Here is a 20,095-nt window from a genome sequence, read left to right as displayed (position 1 = left end):
TTACGCTATTAAGGTAGGCAGTAAATATTTTATATAAGTAATATTATTATTATTTTTTAATATAAACATTCAAAGCATAAACGTACTTTTCTTGTCGTTCGGAAATTATTGAATTTTTTATAGAACGGAAATTATAACACTACCTATATATGAGCCCAAATGAAATGTCAGTGCTTTTATAAAACTTTATAATAATATCACTATTTGTCGCGGAGAAAAGCATTTCGAATTAATATAAACGTACGATTATAAAATATCGTACACATGACATATTTATAATATAATTATTACGGTACACTTAGAAGCATATGAGTATTCGAAATCGTAAGGATTTTCACTATGGTATCACGGCGGTGTCAGGAACAGATTGATTGAAAAAATACTTGTAGTGTATAATTACGTAAAGTATGTACCATTGTACCCTACACGCAACCCTCGGTTCTGATAAAAGCAAGTAAACTACAATAATATACTTATATACGTAGGTATACAAAGACACAAAACTTCTGAGTTAGGAAATTGGCGAGAGTAATACTTACTAATATCCAGTATTTTAATAAAACAAAAACGAAATGACGTCTAAATCACAAGTAACACCGTAAAATGGAATATGACTATAATATTATAATAAATAATAATATTATATTACGCATTATTATTATTATTATTACAAAATAGACGCTAGCCAACGTCGTTCGTATGTGGAGTTGCTTGGCAACCGCCGCCGCCGACTTTATAAAATGTATATTGCAAACAGTCCATATTCAATGTTTATCTCTGGCTGAGTTTTGCAACACATTGCGTTCGCCCGCGCACGTGCACGGGCGCGGTGCATGTAGTCATGTCGTGAGTAGGTATATTAATGAACGGCAACGTTGCTATTTTAATGGTGCACGGGGAGTAGGGAAAAAAGTGAACGATTTAAATTTGGACGGACGATAAGAAAATAACCATCAATTTATTGTAATATTTTTGTTTTAATTTTTTTTTTTCTGGACCACAGATTAAAGGGGAAAAACATATTAATTTAATACAACTATACAAGCCACACGCGTACATGTATATGGTTAGAACGCGGCGGCGGATATCGCAATAATAATAATATTCTATAGTTAATACCTACGAGCCTTGGACCTTGGTGTGTATTAATTATTTTATTTTAATTTAAACTATCTATGCCACATCGTAATAATAATAATAATAATAATATTAATAATTTAACACAATGACACATTGTACTGATAGCCACGCTGACCTAACTGGAAAAGGCGTCCCACCAACAGCTTGTGTAGTTGTGTGTTAGCTCAAAATCATTGTAAACGTCAAACCGATAAATGTGGTCCGAAAAAACACGTGTACCTACTACGGTCCACAACAACGCTACATAACATAGTCTGTATTTGTTTAAGTATCGTTAAATGTCAGGCGTGTTTCGTTTTTTAAATGTATTTAATACGCGTTGTTATCACCATGATATTATATTATGTGATGTTATTACGTAGTTTGCAACTGTATTGAGTAGGAGGGACGCATATAATTGTTAAACGTCATAACAGAGTACAGACTACGGACACACATGCATACTGATAACCAAACCACCGATAACGGGTCTATACTCTTCTTTTATTATACATTGTATACTCGTTATTCCCACTCGGGTAATTGGTTTAAAAAAAATATACATTTGAACAATTGTACCTAAAATGTTGAGTACGTTTTAACATAATATATTAATATGTGCAACTGTGCAGTATGTAATAATTCTCGATGGTTTGGAGTATTTTTAGTTAAAAATCACCTGATTAATAACGTATACTTTAGTTGTCAATCGTCATTTAAATAATTTTACCACACATGGTCGTTAAAAGCAGTAATTAGTTTAAAAAATAACTACAATTATCAATAAAATACTTTTGTAAATCCATGTAAACTGTAAACTTAAAAGAAAAAAAAATGTGCCATTATTTTACAATACATTTTAAGACGTATTAATTATTATAAATGTAAAAGTGTTTCCATATCAGTCAAAATTGATGAAGCACCCTTTCCATAATAATAGATAAGCAAGAAATCAAAAATATAATCTTACCCTATCCGTTCGTTACAACCTTACAATACGTGTAAGATGTAACAAGGTATATATTTTTATGATTTAAGGAACAAAACAACAATCGTTCTACGATATTATGGAGTTTAGATTTTATTTCTATCCAAATACTCAATTGATCATAATAGACAGTTAATTTTTATAGAACAGTATTACGATACTAATTGATAGTTACTGTAGGCAGAAGGGTCCGAGAGTCTCAACAATAATTTGGTCTTCTGCACTATCCAAACTTCCAGGTCTCCAGAACCATAAATGCATATTGTAAAATCAACCATTACTTCTAAACTAGTTTCTACAACAGTAGAATATTATATTATACTTACGTAAAATGTATATATTCGTTCAAATATTGTATAGAGATAGTACAAACAAAGGTGCAACCGGAGACGTATAATAGAAGGTAGGCGGAAAAAAAGCCTACGGAAAAGAAGCCCAAGGAAAAAAAGCCCAGAAATAGAAATGTGAACACATGTATACTCTACTCCTAATTAGTAATTACTAGGGTGCAGATTTGTATGTATTAAAAATTCAAAAATATGTACAATATATTAATGTATTTAATTTTTACCATTACTAATTACCATGTATCTATAGGCTATAACAAAATATAATAATATATTATATATTATAATGAAAACGATCATTATAAATATGAACACAATATGATATATTAAATATACATACATATACATACTACATACTATTATAATAGTTAATAATCATAAATAATAATAACTAGTAAAATATAATATACTATTATCACTAATATCGCTACTATAATCACTATTAGTACACCATTACTTGGTTGTTGAGATACTATCTACACGTCCTTCTAGTATAGTTTTATCCAGTTTTAATTTGTTTTATATTTTATACTTTTGTTTACCAATTTTGGAAATGTAAATTATAAAATCAAATAAAGGTGGTGACAAAGGTTGTTATAAAGGTTATGTATATGTTGTAAAATATATTGGCATATATCTAAGGCTTATGTTTTTTGATTTATAAATTATTGTACTATGTATATACCTAAGACTGATGTTTTTTGACTTATAACTTATAACACAATAAATTATGACGTATACATAATATTGTGTTCATATTTATATTTTTATTTGATTTACAATCTATATTTTATACAATTAACAATTAATAATTAATTTCATTATAATATATAATATATTAATATATTTTGTTATAGGTATATGGTAATTACTAATTAGGTCATTAGAAGTAGAGTATACATGTGTTCACATTTCTATTTCTATTTCTGGGCTTTTTTTTCCGCGATTCATAATAGAAATAACATTCAGTGTGTATATTACTAAAATCCAAAATTATAATTAAAACCTTATTATAGAATACAAGAGGATACAAGAGGAAATAAATAAATAACTACATACATCTATAATACTACAAACGTGTTGTCTTTTTTAAAAATGTATTTATAAAAAAAAAAATGGAAACTGAATTTTTTATTGTATGATTTTATACAAATTTCTATGTGGTGACCATGGTCTTGTCAAGTCATAATGTTGTTAATGTGGTTTTTTACATTTTACTTATTCAAATTTGAATAAATATGTTGGATATTGTTTTAAGATTACGAACAGATTTTAGATTTACTTATTATAAAATTTATAATGCTGCATAATAGCGTTCATGCTTTAATTCATTTATTCTAAATTTTAGTGGAAGGGGCAGTCATAGTGTATAATATAAGGTCAATGCGGGTTCAAGGAAATGCTGAATGACATTGCTATAATAACGCGACGGTAAGCCCCTACGTTCAATATTCATTGAAACATTGTGAGGGTTTATTATAATACACGGTGAGAATTTATGGAGAATATTATTGTTATACTGTGGCGCGTACTGCGGATATCCTCTTGCAGAAGAGGGTGACATATCCAAAAAATTGACCCCTATGTATACAATTTTTTAAGTACCTATACTGAATGTTTGTGACCCAACTACTTAAAAATAAATTGTTATTAAAATGTAGGCAAATTCAGTATATATAATATGCAATTTAATTACAAAAAGATAGGTAGTGATAATTATTTGCCGTTAAGGGGAAGCTACATATACACTTGTTGTCTTCATCTTACACACGCGCGACATACCAAATTGTTGTTCGCTAGTTTCAATAGTGTGATGTTAGTTTTGATACTAGAGTGAATTTACCTATTATACAACTTTTAGGTAAGAACATTATCTGTGCTTAAGCGTTGCTGATTTTTCAAAATTTTCATTTTCAAATTAGATATGGGTATGTGAAATATCAAACATTAAAAATGCTCATATCTCGCTTGAAAATTAAAACATCGAGAAACGAAAATTTGCTATGTCGTTCGTGTGTAAGAGTGTAAGACTGAGACAACAAATGCATGGGTAGCATCCTCTTAATCGCTAAACGCGTTGTATTTGTATGTATTATTTTACGTGGGCCACAGAAATTATCTCATGATATTTTAAAGACAACGGAGCTCAGTATTCGGATAACACAATACGCTTCTGTTTGAAATGATACCGAGAAAAATGTACCATAAAAAAGACCTGTTTTTTTCTGAGAATTAATAACTTATAATGGGATAAGTATAATATTGAAACAAATAATAAAGAATTAAACGACATTTTTTTTAAAATGTTAATTAGTTTTCAGATTCAGTTAGTTATGTTGATGTCCTGTGAATAAACAAGTGGTATCTTATAAATTATAATATACATATATATTATTATAAAAAACCTGCATATTATATATTGATTCTTGAGTCCACTGTAGCATTAGTGGCGTGCTGCTGGTCCTGAATATTATAAGTATAGAATCCGGGATATTGTATCCCTTACATAAAGTCGCCGAATTGATGACCGCTCGTGCAAATTTCAATTTAACTAATCTGCAATATTGTTAGACTATAAAATAGTGTTATGTACCCTATATTATAGTATGTGTAGTGTGCTTTTAAGATTTCGCTTATTTTGATTAAAATATTGAAATATATTACGGTTGAAATATTTATGTTAACAGTTTTACTAAGGTTAAATAAATTTAATTTTATTAACCTTACTAAAACGTTTTAGTTAAAATTCCTCATACTGAATATAGCCTTAACCAATTTAGCAATCAAGCAATTAAAGAATATACTTAATTAACCTATCATTTTGTGTATTCGGGACATTCGAGTAATTTGTATTTGTAAAATTGTATATTTTTATTTAAATAAAATATAAATAAACTGTATATTATTGTATATTTGTATAAACTGAGTATACCTATATTGAAAATTACGATGTATTTAAATACAGTGTACCCTCGGTAACTCGAACCTTGATAACTCGAAATTCTCGACATCTCGAACAAATAAATATCCCCTTCAAATAACAACAAAACAATGAGATATTGATAAATAACTCGAAATTTTTAGTAAGACGAATTTTTTTCCCCCTTAAACTTCGAGTTACCGAGAATCGACTGTATCATGAACTTACAAAATATACGTCTTTAAATACAAACCTAATCTTACATTGATAACTTGAGTTAATTTTATACTATATGTCTATTGTCTATATTATAGTACCTATATATCTGTATACCAAAACCCTTTCGAAACCATACAGTGGCGCAATTATCGGGAGTGTTGGGTGTGCAATTCATAGGGGCCCTCGATTTTTGGGGCCCCGAGATCTCATATACGATATTCCTACTATAATGTGTAATATAATAATAATTAAATATTAATACAATTAATATAATATAATCTATTAATCTATATGTATATATTATAAAATAGAAGCACCTTTTTTGTATGTACGAGCATATCTCGAAAAGAACTCTACTTATTTTAATACGGTTTTCACTAGCAAATCGGTCGAGTCACGGGGAAGGTTTTAATGTATAATAATTTTGTTTGGTAAAATGAATTGGGTGCCGGGTGGACGAAAATAATAACAATCTATGTCTATATATATAGTACAAATAAATGTTTGTCTGTATGTCATTGATCTCCTCCTAAACCACTGGACATTTTTTGTGTGTTTTTGAGGAGTCTCTGAATGGTTTAGATTCACTGTTTAGACCCAGTTGGTTCTACCCGGAGAGGTATTTTAAGATTTACGACAGACATTTTTGTTTATTTTTTTTTTTAAATAATTAGTAAAAAATAGTATTTTAAATGTTTGCCATTAGTTACTCTGGTAGATGGGGTAAAAGGATCCATATAATCGTCGCACGCTTATGGTTTCGAATAAAGAAATTATATCTTAAAACAAACATGAGAGTTAAATGTATATTTGTAAGCTGTGGCTATTATATAGGTTCTCAAAAACTACTTGATCGATTTTGTGAAGATTTCAATTTTTTCTTGGAGATATTAGGAAAGATTAAAGAGTACTTTGAACCACGTTCGATTTATACCAAGTGCTGTACTGTGTTTAATTCTTGCTAGCATGTAAGGGCCCTGGTCTAGAAATTTTCACATGGGCCCTTTATTATCAAGTTGCGCCACTGAAACCATAAATATTATATAGCTATCTACCTATATGGAAAAAAATAACTATTTTTTATGACATTACTTTAATGCTGTAATTTATTGGACTATCCTTTCTTTTCCTTAATTAATATATGAATTGGTTTAGATAATCACCTGTTGAGTTTTATAGGTCAACTGACTACAAGACACCTGAATCGTTTATAACTTAAACGAATTGATTGAACAAAATCATATTTGTTTTTAAGAGTTTTGTTATTAATAATTTTGATATAATGCATATGTATATACATATATATAGGTACAGTTCCTATACATAGTCTGGAAGCACTTATAGCGAACATCAACTATACCGGTCGAGGATATACTGTTGCACAGTCCGATGGCACGTATACCTAAAGTGTATAAAATATAATATTACTATGTATAGTTAATACACACTTAATATAGTGTATATATACCAGTGGTATAGGTACTAATATCGTGCAACTCACTAGTTAAATTAAAATTGTATTCTATATTATAATCTATATACAAATTAATGTATATACTGTACGAGCTTATATAAACTCAAAAACTACTCAACCGATTTTGACGGAAATTTCAAATTACTCTTAGAGATGTCAGGAAAGTTCGACAGTAGTTTGAACCACGTTAAAAAATATACCAAGTGGTATATGCGCTGCGGGCGGATTACCCATGTAGGTTGAACTAACAAAGTACGCACCTATATATGCCGATTTGCCAGTGAATAGAAGAGGTTTGTAATGATATTACGTTATTACAGGTTTGTACACTAAAACTGAGATACACCTATATAGTACCGTATTTTATATTTTGTTAATTTTTTCACGGGCAATGTCATACAGCTAGTTAATTATAAAATTATAAGCTATTTAATAAATAAGCGTAAATATAGACATATAGCTCTTTATATATAATATAGTTCTGTATACTTCTATATAGATTGAATTTAATTCCTATTTAGTTTCATACTTTAATAATTGTATCATTACACTTATCAATCGGTTATATAGCAATAGCCTTATAAGATTTCAACAAAACATTATTATAATTTATACCTCAACAATAATAAAGTATTAAATATTGGAACAATTAAATTAAATGTAAGATAATTTGACAATATTAGAGACAATATAAGAATAATATTGTTACTGAATACAAACAAAACGGTTTTTGTCTGGATGGTGGGTGGGGGGGGAGTATGAAAATAGTTCAGCAAGACTTTTAGAAGTACAACAAAACCTGATAGTTCGAATATGTTTAAATAAATAAGATATACAAGGATTATCCACAACAAATTATATTTAACTTAATATATTTTCAGTCAGATATCTGTAGAAACAATTTTCCATATTAAACGAGTCAAATAAAATTGAAAGTAAACATTTTAACACGCATGAAAATTATGTTGGTAAACATTTCATAGAATATAATATAGGTCCAGCTATGTTTAATTGTATGTCAATACATCTTAAAAAATTGTATTTTATATATTAAATAAAAACTTAGTTATTTATGTAAGAAAAATTAAAAAAGTTACATTTCATTACTCAATAGAACCCTTGTAAGCTATAGTCATATAGTTATAGTTGGAAAATTCACTTTATATAAGAATTAATATAAATTATAAATTTCGTTAAACTTAATTAAACGTTTGTTCTATCTGTTGTAATTTATTTACCCCCCCCCTCCCAAATCACTATTTTTTACATGTCAAATTTAATTTTCACTGTTATCAATCTAATTTTCTTAAAGAAAATTATTACTAATATTATATAATATACTACATAGTATAACTACATGAAAGTTATTACTTATTTGAATTGAAAGAAAGAATACAACGAAAATAAATAAATAAATTATAGAGAATTATAATATTACGATGATAAGCGTAAAGTGATAATTGATAGCTAAAATGAATGAATTGTTTATTTCAAATTGCTGATAAGTGACAACATTAATAATTTCTAATATGTAAATTTTAATATGAAATCGTATATACTTACTGAGTAGGTACTAACTCATCAGTAGGTATAAAATTGTAATATTATTAAAATTAAAATATTAAATGTAATTTCAAGTTACTGATCAGAGGTACACTGGAGCAATTAAATCTATATGTAAAATATTAAATTATCTATCACTAGACACTAGGTATACATATATTATTATACATTACTATGCATAACTACATAAATATACATTATTACTTTCTAATTTTTAATTAAAATAAAAAAATAATCGCCACTTGGGGCAGATCAAGATTTACAACTATTTACTACGGCAAGCAACAAACAACATTTTACTCCATCAGTCCAGTTTTCCTTCAAAACTGGACTAATATACTTATATACCTACCAACTTTCAACAAAATGTTATTAAAAATCATGCAAACAAAATAACCATCATAATTTTTTTATACATCAATAATTTAGAAATATTTTTAACGGAATTTATAATTTTATATAATATCATATTATAATATAATTAATATGCTATGTGCAAGTTGAATACAATTTCTAAGTAAATACAAAAATTGCTAGATACCTGACTCCTGAGTACCTCGGTATTTTGGTGTATTTGCTTATGCAAAAAAATGTAGACATAATATAATAATAATATAATATTACAGGATGCTTCACAATCTACAGAATGTATCTCTCCTGCAGATAAACCACTATTAAAAATTAATTTATAGGACACTTTATTCCCCGGGACATCCAAATATTATATATAATACCATAGTTATGCTCTATTGTCTATTATATAACAAATATAAAAAATGGGATATTTAAAGCAATAAATTTGTGTTCATTGTAAAAGATACTTAGTTGTATCAAATCTATTTATCAGAATATTGTTATCTTAATGAGGTGTTATTAAACAGCCACGTTGCAGTTTGAACAATGTTGTCAACAATATAAAAGGTCATGGTGAAAATATAATATTTTGTTTGGTACAAATTTTAAGTAAACAAGCGATTAAGTAGTCTGATAATAATCGGCAAAAAAGCAAAGGTACTGAACTACTAAAGTTTTTTGGATTGTAAACAACGCGAGTACTGAAATACTGGAGTAGTTTACACAATTATTATAATATCATCTCATTGAAACCAAATTAGTTTTCACCGTTTCATAAACTAGTGAAACAACATAATGTTTCTACAATATTTTGATTTACTAATTGTTCATTCAAATACCTACCTGACAGCTGCATATAATATAATAAGTACCAATAATCTTTTTATTTTTATTAAAATACTTACAGAAAATAATTTTGAATGCATCAATACCTAATTTAAACTTGTATACTTAAATTACCCACATTTGTGTCTACTGAATCTATATCTACTGTAATTATTATTATTATTTTTAAAATCTATTTTTATTAATACCACAACATGAAGGATTATGATGTTTTATATCAGTTTACAGTTAATATGTATTTACATGATAGGTACCTATTATACAAATACATAATAATTTTATATTGAATTAAGTTATATTATTTAGTTGATTTTAGAAATCCAAACATTTTTTTTGTAATGTCTAGAGCAGTGCCAAATTGATGTTGTAAATTATAATCAATAATATAAAATGTCCAATGAAGACATATATGTAGGTTCTAAAAATATTGATGCGAATGACTTAATGAGTTATGAAGTTCGTCTTATTATGCCTATGAGGTTATACCTATAGTCTTATAGGTCATCCACGTTTATCTTGAAAAATAAAAGAACCTAAAATATGTTTATAAGAAAATCACACCTTCACTATACTATTTGTAGTATTCCAGATGACCCCTTAACGTGCGACACCACAAATGGTGTCGTGACCTTCTTAGCGACTAATATCAACCACTCAACACCATGAAATTCCATCAATGGACGGTTTCTGTACTCAAGACTCCTGAGTCCTCACTATACTTAGTATTATATATGTAGCACCCACATATCAAAAATTTATAATTACGGAAAACGAAGATTTCGGACGGCAACGTTATAGAATATAGGCCATGAACTAATGAAAAATACCACACACCTAATCCTGTCATGTATACGACGTATAGTTATTATATTATTATTTATTTTATCATATTTTATATTATTATTATTAGCGAACGCTAAGGAATAAATTGTTAGAAATCTCAAGTGAGCGTGTCCAAACTGAACAGTGTTTCGAATATGTTTATTATACAATATATATAGGTACACATCAGTGTCATACTTGTTCTTTGATGTTCCGGGTGTCGAGTTATATGTTATTTAATGAAGTGACATCAACAAAAACGCAATGTTGGTGGTTAGCAGGGTGGGGAACGGGCGGGGGATGAATATAAAGACGACGGGTATGACGGACTCAGTGTAATAAGTAATAACATTAGGTATGTACATAATAATTATATTATGATAATAATACGTAATAACAGATTATATTATATATATGATATATATAGTGTTGGTAGCCGACGGGGTCAACGACATGTAACTACTAACTTCATAGTTGTACGTATTATTTATAATATATTAATACTATATTATGATTGTCGTATAGGGTACCTATATAGCGATCGGTCGACACGTAACAACTGCAATACCATCTTGCAAAATATTTCATATCTTCATGCCCAATGATTTGAACTAAATTGTGAAAGACCTAAAGTACATGTCAGTGCCATTATCAATGCGGATGCCATTTGTTGTCACTAGACTTATAATAGTGGCGATGATTTACACGAACAAAATAGCCCTTGGGCCACACTCGTAGATTTTTTAGAGTACGCTTGTACAGTTGTTCATGTTCATATTATTATTATAGTCATCGTCATTATTGTTGCGGGAAACGACGAAGCGAACATTATTTTAGTCATCGAGATTCGAGGGCCGTTACGCCACCAGTGCGATTGATAAAAAAACAATTTTTTTACCCGTAGCTCTAAAGAAAAACAAATAACAACGACTCAAGCGACAACATCTGAGTTTTGGTATCAAACGCGCATCTCAGCGCAGTGTTGTATAGACATATTCAGTGGCGGCGGCGGCGACGACTACATATTATCATGACCTTGGCACCGTTGTTTAAAATATGCCACCACCGCGACGACGACGACGACGACGACGCAGAGTCGCACACACGAAACACGACACACGGTCGGCGGCGAAATCACATCCTTGACGATCGGTTTATTGCGCGTCGATAATATTGTAACTTGTAGCATAATATTCATGTGTACACGGAATCAGCATCCATAAGGTTGCATATTGTAGCTGATGCTGCTGCCGAGGCAGTGTCGTGGATTCGTGTGCCCCGTGCCGAGGACGACGACCGAACGAATCAGCTGTAGCCACAATAATAATAATAATAATAACAATAATACCCACCGGCCTGCCTAATAGCAAGAACCCGGTGGGATAACGAGTTTTTATACGTTTCTACGGACGTTCGTCCGACGACCCGGCTGACGCGGTCGTTCAACGTGGTTTTTTTTTCTCGTTTTCTCGTTTTATTTTATTCCCCTCAATGTCGAACTAGGGCAATGCACGTTTGAACCAGTTGAAAAAAAATCATATTGAAAAATTGCAATTCTTTTGAAATTATTTATATTTAAACAGGAAAGTTAATCGTATTAAAAAAAAACTGTTAATTCTTGGTAATGTTTATTTATTTGTTAAAAATAATTTTTTTTTTATAATATAGGTAAGACTTGTTATCAACTCGTATTGCTATACAGTGTTTAAACAGTGCAATGCATCATTTATATTGAACTATTTTATAACAGTATATTATACAGAAAAAAATCCTATGCACGATGCGCATAACATTATATTCGTTAGTACTATTTCAAAAAAGTATAATATAATACTTGCTTTTTACCATGTGTCGTCTGAAATTCGCAGCCTGTATACAAATTTATCATTGTTGGCTACAATAGTACGATAACGCTACAGGGGTCCAACTCGTTCAATGGAACCCATTATTTTCTTGAAGAATAAAATAAATAAATATGAATACTTACAGCTACATGTTATAAACAAAATGAAGCGGCGATAATGCACGCAAAAATATTTAATAAGTATAATATATAAGTCGCACATCAATTTTACACTTTTACTTGGATCTTACAAACTTAACAATAAATTCATTATTTGTACCTACTTTCCACATGGCTACATTACACACATAATGTACTACAAATTTAGACACCTCAGTATGTACAGACAAATGACAATTATTATATAAATAATCATAAGATATTTCTATTCTTATCTAGATCAGCTATGAATAATATAGGCTACAGAATCTGTGCAGATGTGCATTCTACCATTACGAGCCGCCACGTAGGTGAATAGACTGACTACCGTTTTGTTGAAATGTCGGTTATAGCCTAGTAGTAGCCTAGTAGTAGCCTAGTAGTAGCCTAGAGTCGAAATCCACGGCCGGAACTTAGCTGGGAAGTACTGCACTCGCGGTCGATGGTGAAAATGGTTTCATTGAAAGTCGCCGTAGACGAGCACGGCGTCGAGCTGGACGTGAAAAAAATCTAAAAGAAAAAGCAGACGGCTACCATTGTGATATGATTGACGCAATGACGCCCAACGGAAAATATCAGTTACCAGCTATTTGCTAGCTTCGAGTAAACGTATACCGAATGCAATGAAAGTGACATGGGCATGTGGTCGCCATTGCTGAGCTTAGGGTGGTAGGCGGCGTATAGTGGCTGGCGGGCCTTTATTATGGAACCTTATTATGGATTTTGCGGACGGACGCATTTGGAAATTTATCACCAAAGCATTTATGATTTATCGGTGAAATCATGCGAGGTTACAAATCCACACGTTCTGATCGCGGTAAGCACGACCAAGATGACGTAGAGTTGTTTACTGGGTAACTGCGATGATATTATCTGACGGTCAGTTCATTATAAAACGGTTGTTACGTCCGTCTGATGTGCCTACACAGATCGTAACACTATATTCGCGTTTATTTGATCCTATTTTCGTGTACACAACTCACGAGAGCGTTGTGTGTTGTGCGTACGACGAAATCCGGTCACATATATTCCGATATTTTACCAATCGTCTTCGCGTCGTCGTCCGCGAGTTCGTAGGTACTTCCTATATAATATTATATTAGTGTAAGAGCGTGGCGAAACGCGCAAGTCTTGATCACTTCCGGCCCGGCGACACATGCCGCCTGTTTCCCGAGAATTACGCGAAGTCATTAGTCAAGTCAAAGTAGGATGCAGTAAGTCACCTATATATTATATTATTCACTGTAAGTTGTCCATACACGAATAGACAGTACCATACATCTAATACGCCAGTACGACGAGTTTATTTACAAATAGAATTTATTTTATTTAAATTTTGCTAGGTATGAGTAGGTTTGTCTTAAATCCTAGTAAAACAATCGAGTAGTTATGTAAGCACAGCGGAGGGCTATATTTTGTTGGAAAATAATTGGTTGGAACGTAAAAATTCGAGAAATATTTTTCTGAACTGTATATTGATTTGTAAATATTTTTGACGAAAAATTATCTATTATTGATCAAAAACTTATGTATTTTGAAATTAAACCGTTTGCAAATATTATTTTGGAATCGTATTTATTTAAAACATGTTTGGTAGGAAAAATATTTGATCGGAATCGTAAACCGTAACCCAATAATATAGGTACATTTCTATTTTCCTAACGAAATATTTTCCATGAAAATAAGTTTCTGATAAATACGATTCAGACAAAATATTGTTCAGTATATTACACTATAAAAGTTCCAACAACATATGTTTCCAGCAGAATATTTTCTATACAATTACGTTTTCGGCATAATATATTACAAATGAATTTCGATTCCAAAGTAATATGTTTCAATAAAAATAGAATTCCAATTTCCAACAGCATATGTTTCCAACCGGATATTTAAAAAAAAGTACTGTTCCCAATGAATAATTATCCAACTTTTTATGCACGCCCCGAGTTATATTATAACACTGTAACATATTAACATAAAGTATTATCGTATACTATCGTCGTAGGCGGCCGGCGGCATAATATATTTTGTGCGTTTTAGTGTAATGTAAGTAGTAACTGCGCAAGTGTGTCCGATTTGGTTTGCGGCGCAGCCGATTCGAACGTTTTCGGTATTCTGATAAACAACATGTTTGGGCATGATTGTTGCGCAAGTGTGTCGGTCACACAGGCTCGCTCTTCGATATTACCCCAAAACGCACTGCATTAAATATATGATTTACAAAACTATAAAATATTTGTATTAATTAAATCTTATATTATGCGTGTAAAGACGTAAAGTATATACTACTTAATACTTATCAAATACTGAAATACCTAGGTATATAAGAAATTAATTTATAGGTAACGTATTATACTATTATATAGGTATACTAATGCGTATTATTAATTATTATAAACAAATAAAACTACAAAATAAGAAAATATAATATAATTCAGAACCGTATACCATAATGTCCAATTAAAAATTTCCAAAACAGTAATTACATCGAAAAATGTATTTAAAAGAAGACGTGACATTTGACAGCGACCTAATAAGCAACAACGATAAAGCAAAATCAGCATTTGCCATTTAAGTAATTCTGAGTGCCGTGACAGATTATACATTTTACACTTTAACGATAATTTAACTGTTAAAGCAAAATTATGTTTTGATTGGCTGTGTTAATTATGAATTACGATCTTGTGTACATTAAAGATCCATTAAATTAGTTACAGTTAATGACTTTAAAATCAAAGCCATCATTTAATATTCTAAAATTAATACAAAATCAAAAATAAGAATTTAATTAAGAAAAACAAGTTTAGTTTTCATATCCAATAATTACGAGTTTTCCGTAATGTACGCGAAGGGGTTATACAGCGAGAATAAAATGAATCGGGCTATGGCCAATGAGCTTAAAATTAAAAATCCTACGCTCCGAGTTTAAACTCATACTTACAACATTCTCATTCTGTGTCTTATTTTAACCTAACTAGTTAAATTATTTTCTATATGCATCCAATATAGCTGCTTTTGTCTCAGGCAATATAGATCACGTCCAATAAACTCATATTTTCCTGTTATTATGGCCTTTTTGAATATAGCAATTGTTCCTTTTTTCCTTTTATTTTTTATTTACCTCGTCTCAAGTCCAACACTCGTGGTGGCACTCTATCGGTCGCACGGGGCAACACCATACCCGTTGCCCCGGTGACGGTATACGATGCCGTTGGCAGGGTAACGGCCCACGTTCTCGGACGCGCTCGATGATGACGTCGCCGGCCAATAATGCGGCCACGAGTTCTATTAGAAAAGGACATACCAAACAATCGAAGAATATAAAAAAAAATTGTCTCCAAAAAATCTAAACTTCTATCCAATTTTTCAATAATTTATTTATTTTGTTCAATTTTAAAACGTAATCAATGTTGTCAATTTATTGAAGGAATATGTTTATAGTCGAATAGTCGTATAGAGTAATCAAATGAAACCAATTTCTATCAAAATGTGTTATTTATAAACGTATCAATTATTATCAGTAATAATTAAATAAGATTAAATTAAATATTGTAAATTACAATTTACATTCAATACTATACATTTTTATATTGACAAAATACTAAAAATGTAATTAATTTTTATCTCGGCCACCAATTGTGCCATCAGTGACGTAATCGACACAAGTATTATATTAGACGGTTATAATGTAGTTCAATAGTTGTCTGTCCGTGATTCTTAACAGAGTAAATCGAAAAAGTAGAGCGGGAACGGCCTATGGAATAATGGAACGAATAGACATGGGTTTGGTTTTTTATTTATATAAAAAGAAGTCTGTATAGGTTATTGTATTCTTTAATGTAGTCCAATTTCCTATATTATATGGAGAAAATGTTAGCAGAACGTCGTTCTAGTTGAGTGATCTCGATGTGGGTCATCGGGCAGAATAGAATACATTTGATTAAAAACACTTACGATCCTTGGCTGATCGTTGAATTGTGTGTATCGCCTACGATTCTATAGTTACACGTGCAACTCAACGTGGACTGTGTGTTTGCGATTAGAGGAGGTAGTAGGTACACTTTTGTGTTCGGTAAATGTATAATATTATGACGGAGTACAAGGGGGCTCTGGGTGGGGACGACTACTCAACAACATAGCATATTAAAGCATATTATTATGGTTGTGTAAACTAGACAGATTTTTTTTGTATTACTGCTATATTATCATTATGAAATAAAAACGTAAAAATTATTGTATTTACATTTAGACATAATTTATCTATAATAGAATCCGCTTGGAATTCTATCCTTTAACTATTATTGTTATACAAATATAATATTATCACACTTTAGATGTTTAAAATTTAATGGAACTCACTATAGTACAATGGTTTCAGGATAATTTTTTATAATTTATAAGGCTGTATGTTATTAAAAATAAACATCATCAACAAGATAAATACGATGACGAACACGTGTTCAAAGCAGGGGTTGAACTCCATGTTGTATAAACCATAAAACATTATTTTCTTAATTCACTAGTTGTATTTATGAGTCAAGGATAAGGACCTATAGATAATAAAGTGAGATGATATTTGAAATGCTATGTAAACTGTAAACGATTCTTTCTTTATTTATCGAACAACCATGACCAGATATGGAGTCCTATATACATGTGGTTCTGACTGAAAGGTCATCTCTAGCATTATAAATATCATAATGGTATTACATTACATTTGACCGTAGTCTTACAAATGGGATTTAATAGTATTAAGCTATAAGATATGATTGTATATCCGTCAAATGAACACATGCAAAAAAGACTAAATTTGGTTAGTAAAAACCTATTGGATGGCTGTATGCGTTTATATATAATAAATTATAATAGGTATGCAAATTGTACATACTTAGGTAATTATTTGTCATTGTATTTAAAAGAATTATAAATTTACCTAACTATAAATTATTACGTATTATATTAAATATTTATGTCGCTTATTAGTTATTACTTATTTGCGATAAATAATAGTAATAATTATATGATTATATGGCCTATAATAAACTAATACATTTAAAAATTGAAGCAGATATGATTTAAATACTCAATTTTTCATTAAGTTGTGTAAACAAATACGCGTGAGTAAACCTAGTTTCAATTTTATTGAAATTTAAAATATATTTTTCCAATAACCAATGGTTGGTACCTGGGTACTACCTATATGTATAAAAAAATAGGTAATAATAACTGCGATCAAAGTTCATGCAAAATAAACAAACTGTATTTTCAAATTTATTACCTCGAGATTGCTGACGACCAGACCAATCTATTTGTCTACCATGGTTACGTAAACATTACGTATGGATTTAGACGGTGCAACAGAAGGTGGAATTTAAAAAAAAAAAAACAAATATTACAACTCGCGTAGTTCACGTAAACAAATTCTTGTAATTGTGACCAAATCGACCGCACTGTCAAAATTCAAAAATTAACGAATCACAGATTTCCCTTTTTGATTCGAAAAAGGGGTTAACTCAACCGCGACTCCGGCGGAGTGTACGCTGGCAAGACCAACGCGGAATGACGACTACGGCGAGACTGTGCGTGCGTGGGTACCAGCTGACGGTCTGTATACCGAGTACCGACCGAAGTTGGCAACGGGATGGACTGTTTAACAAACTTTATGACGTCACCGCTTCACCCCCACTCCATTTTGTTCTCCGCTTCAACATCAGCCCCCCCACCACCAACACTGTTTCGGACACATGGACGCCACAACGTCACAATAAATTCCGATGATGAAATTCTTTAGTTAAAAAACTATGTTTGGACAATCGCTGTTTATTAATTATTAATTGTTTACCTCGTTTGTATTATTACGATTATAGGTACGATTACCTTGTATTGCGTGACTATATTATGTGACTTGCGAAAAATCTGTTACCAATAAATAATAATATGCAGAACAATGAGATTCTTTTTATCTTGTTTGTTTAATGTGTATTAAAACCAAATCACACGTGTTAATAATAATAATAATAATAATAATAATAATAATATAGTACCAAAATACAACAACAATAATTTATATATTCTTATTTTAATTTTAGTTACCTTCACTCTTCGACGTTTTAAATTAAACTATCCAATTATTAATTTAGAGTTAGTACGTTTCAATGTTTCGTAAAATATTAGCTTCTGATATCCTAGAGCAGTGAGTTAAGTAGTTACCTTTTGGCTAAGTACCTATAGTATATTATATTATAGGAGTTTAATATATTTCATATCAACGTACGACGGCCCGGTCCATAACCAGAATCTCAATATTTTTACACTAATATTTTAGAAACCTAATTACTTTTAGTTTTATCTGATTTCTATTATTTGAGTAAAATTAATTCTAAACTTCTAAGTCTAAAATACTTTGAACTATATGAGTATATGACTATAAGATATAACAATGGTTTATTGACGAGGAACGGTTAATTGATTACATTTTACAACTTTTATAATATTAAATCTATTTAATACTATATTAGATTATCTACACTAGTGTAGTTAATAATTTTTAGTATTAAGACTTCAATTTTGATTACAATAGTTATTGCATATGTTATTGCAATAATGCAATTCTATTTTTTTGGCATCTCTAATTTTATTATTAATACTCATTATTCATTTTCTGTCGGCATTTATAGAAAACATATTTAAATAAATTTAAAATGTAATACGCCTAAATTTAGCTTAAGATAGAGTCTAATATTAATCTAAATATATCTCATTATATATGTGTCATTATATAATATAGAATAAATGTGTATAGAATAAGATAATGTAAGTAAAAGTTGATAAGTTTCGAAAGATTAATTATTTTTTTAATAATAACAAAATAACAAAAATCTTTTGTGAAGAATCCTTGTTAGGCCTGTGAATATATAATGTCGTAAAAATTTGAAATTGAAATGCTCATAAAAAATTATTGTGGTTTTATATTAAACTTTTTTTTTAAATTTCGGTAAGAAAAACGTAAGAGGAATCTAATATTATATTTTTAAGATTTGCTAATGACGGTAACAAAAAAAGGATATAGGTACTCAGTTCATAATTAAAAGTAACTTTTTTGATCATTTTGATTAATATTTTTTCTTCTGAATTTCATTTCATATTAACATTCAACAATTATTGATGATCCATGTTTTGAAAAGTTGGAACAGCTGTTCCGAAATTTTAATTATTGATAGTTTTTAATGCTGCGTATTAGATTAGATTGTTTTTTAATGTAAGTGAAGGAGGTGGGTTATGCATGATTTACCAATTACCAGTTATCACACCTGTATGATTTGAATTCGATGCTACTGTATACATTTGTTATTGAGACATTTTTTACTAATCTTATTATTCATTTTGAAGTTTTTACAATTATATTAATTAGGTATAACTAAAAATGTATACAATTTAACTA

At 30.0% G+C, this 20,095-nt stretch overlaps 1 protein-coding gene across 1 annotated transcript in view; it reads right to left on the bottom strand.

Moving 5' to 3' along the window:
• The window catches only part of LOC100164968, a 54,378-nt gene extending 36,097 nt beyond the window's left edge, over positions 1-18,281 (bottom strand). The window contains exon 1 of the mRNA XM_001950866.5: positions 17,933-18,281. The gene's annotated coding sequence lies outside the window, so the exon portion shown is untranslated. The remainder of the gene's footprint in view (positions 1-17,932) is intronic.
• Positions 18,282-20,095: the final 1,814 nt, after the last annotated feature.

Source organism: Acyrthosiphon pisum, chromosome A1, assembly GCF_005508785.2.
Source record: "Acyrthosiphon pisum isolate AL4f chromosome A1, pea_aphid_22Mar2018_4r6ur, whole genome shotgun sequence".
NCBI classification, from domain to species: Eukaryota; Metazoa; Arthropoda; class Insecta; order Hemiptera; family Aphididae; genus Acyrthosiphon; species Acyrthosiphon pisum.
The sequence above is the reverse complement of the archived record's forward strand: the minus strand, read 5'-3'. Positions and strand labels throughout refer to the sequence as shown.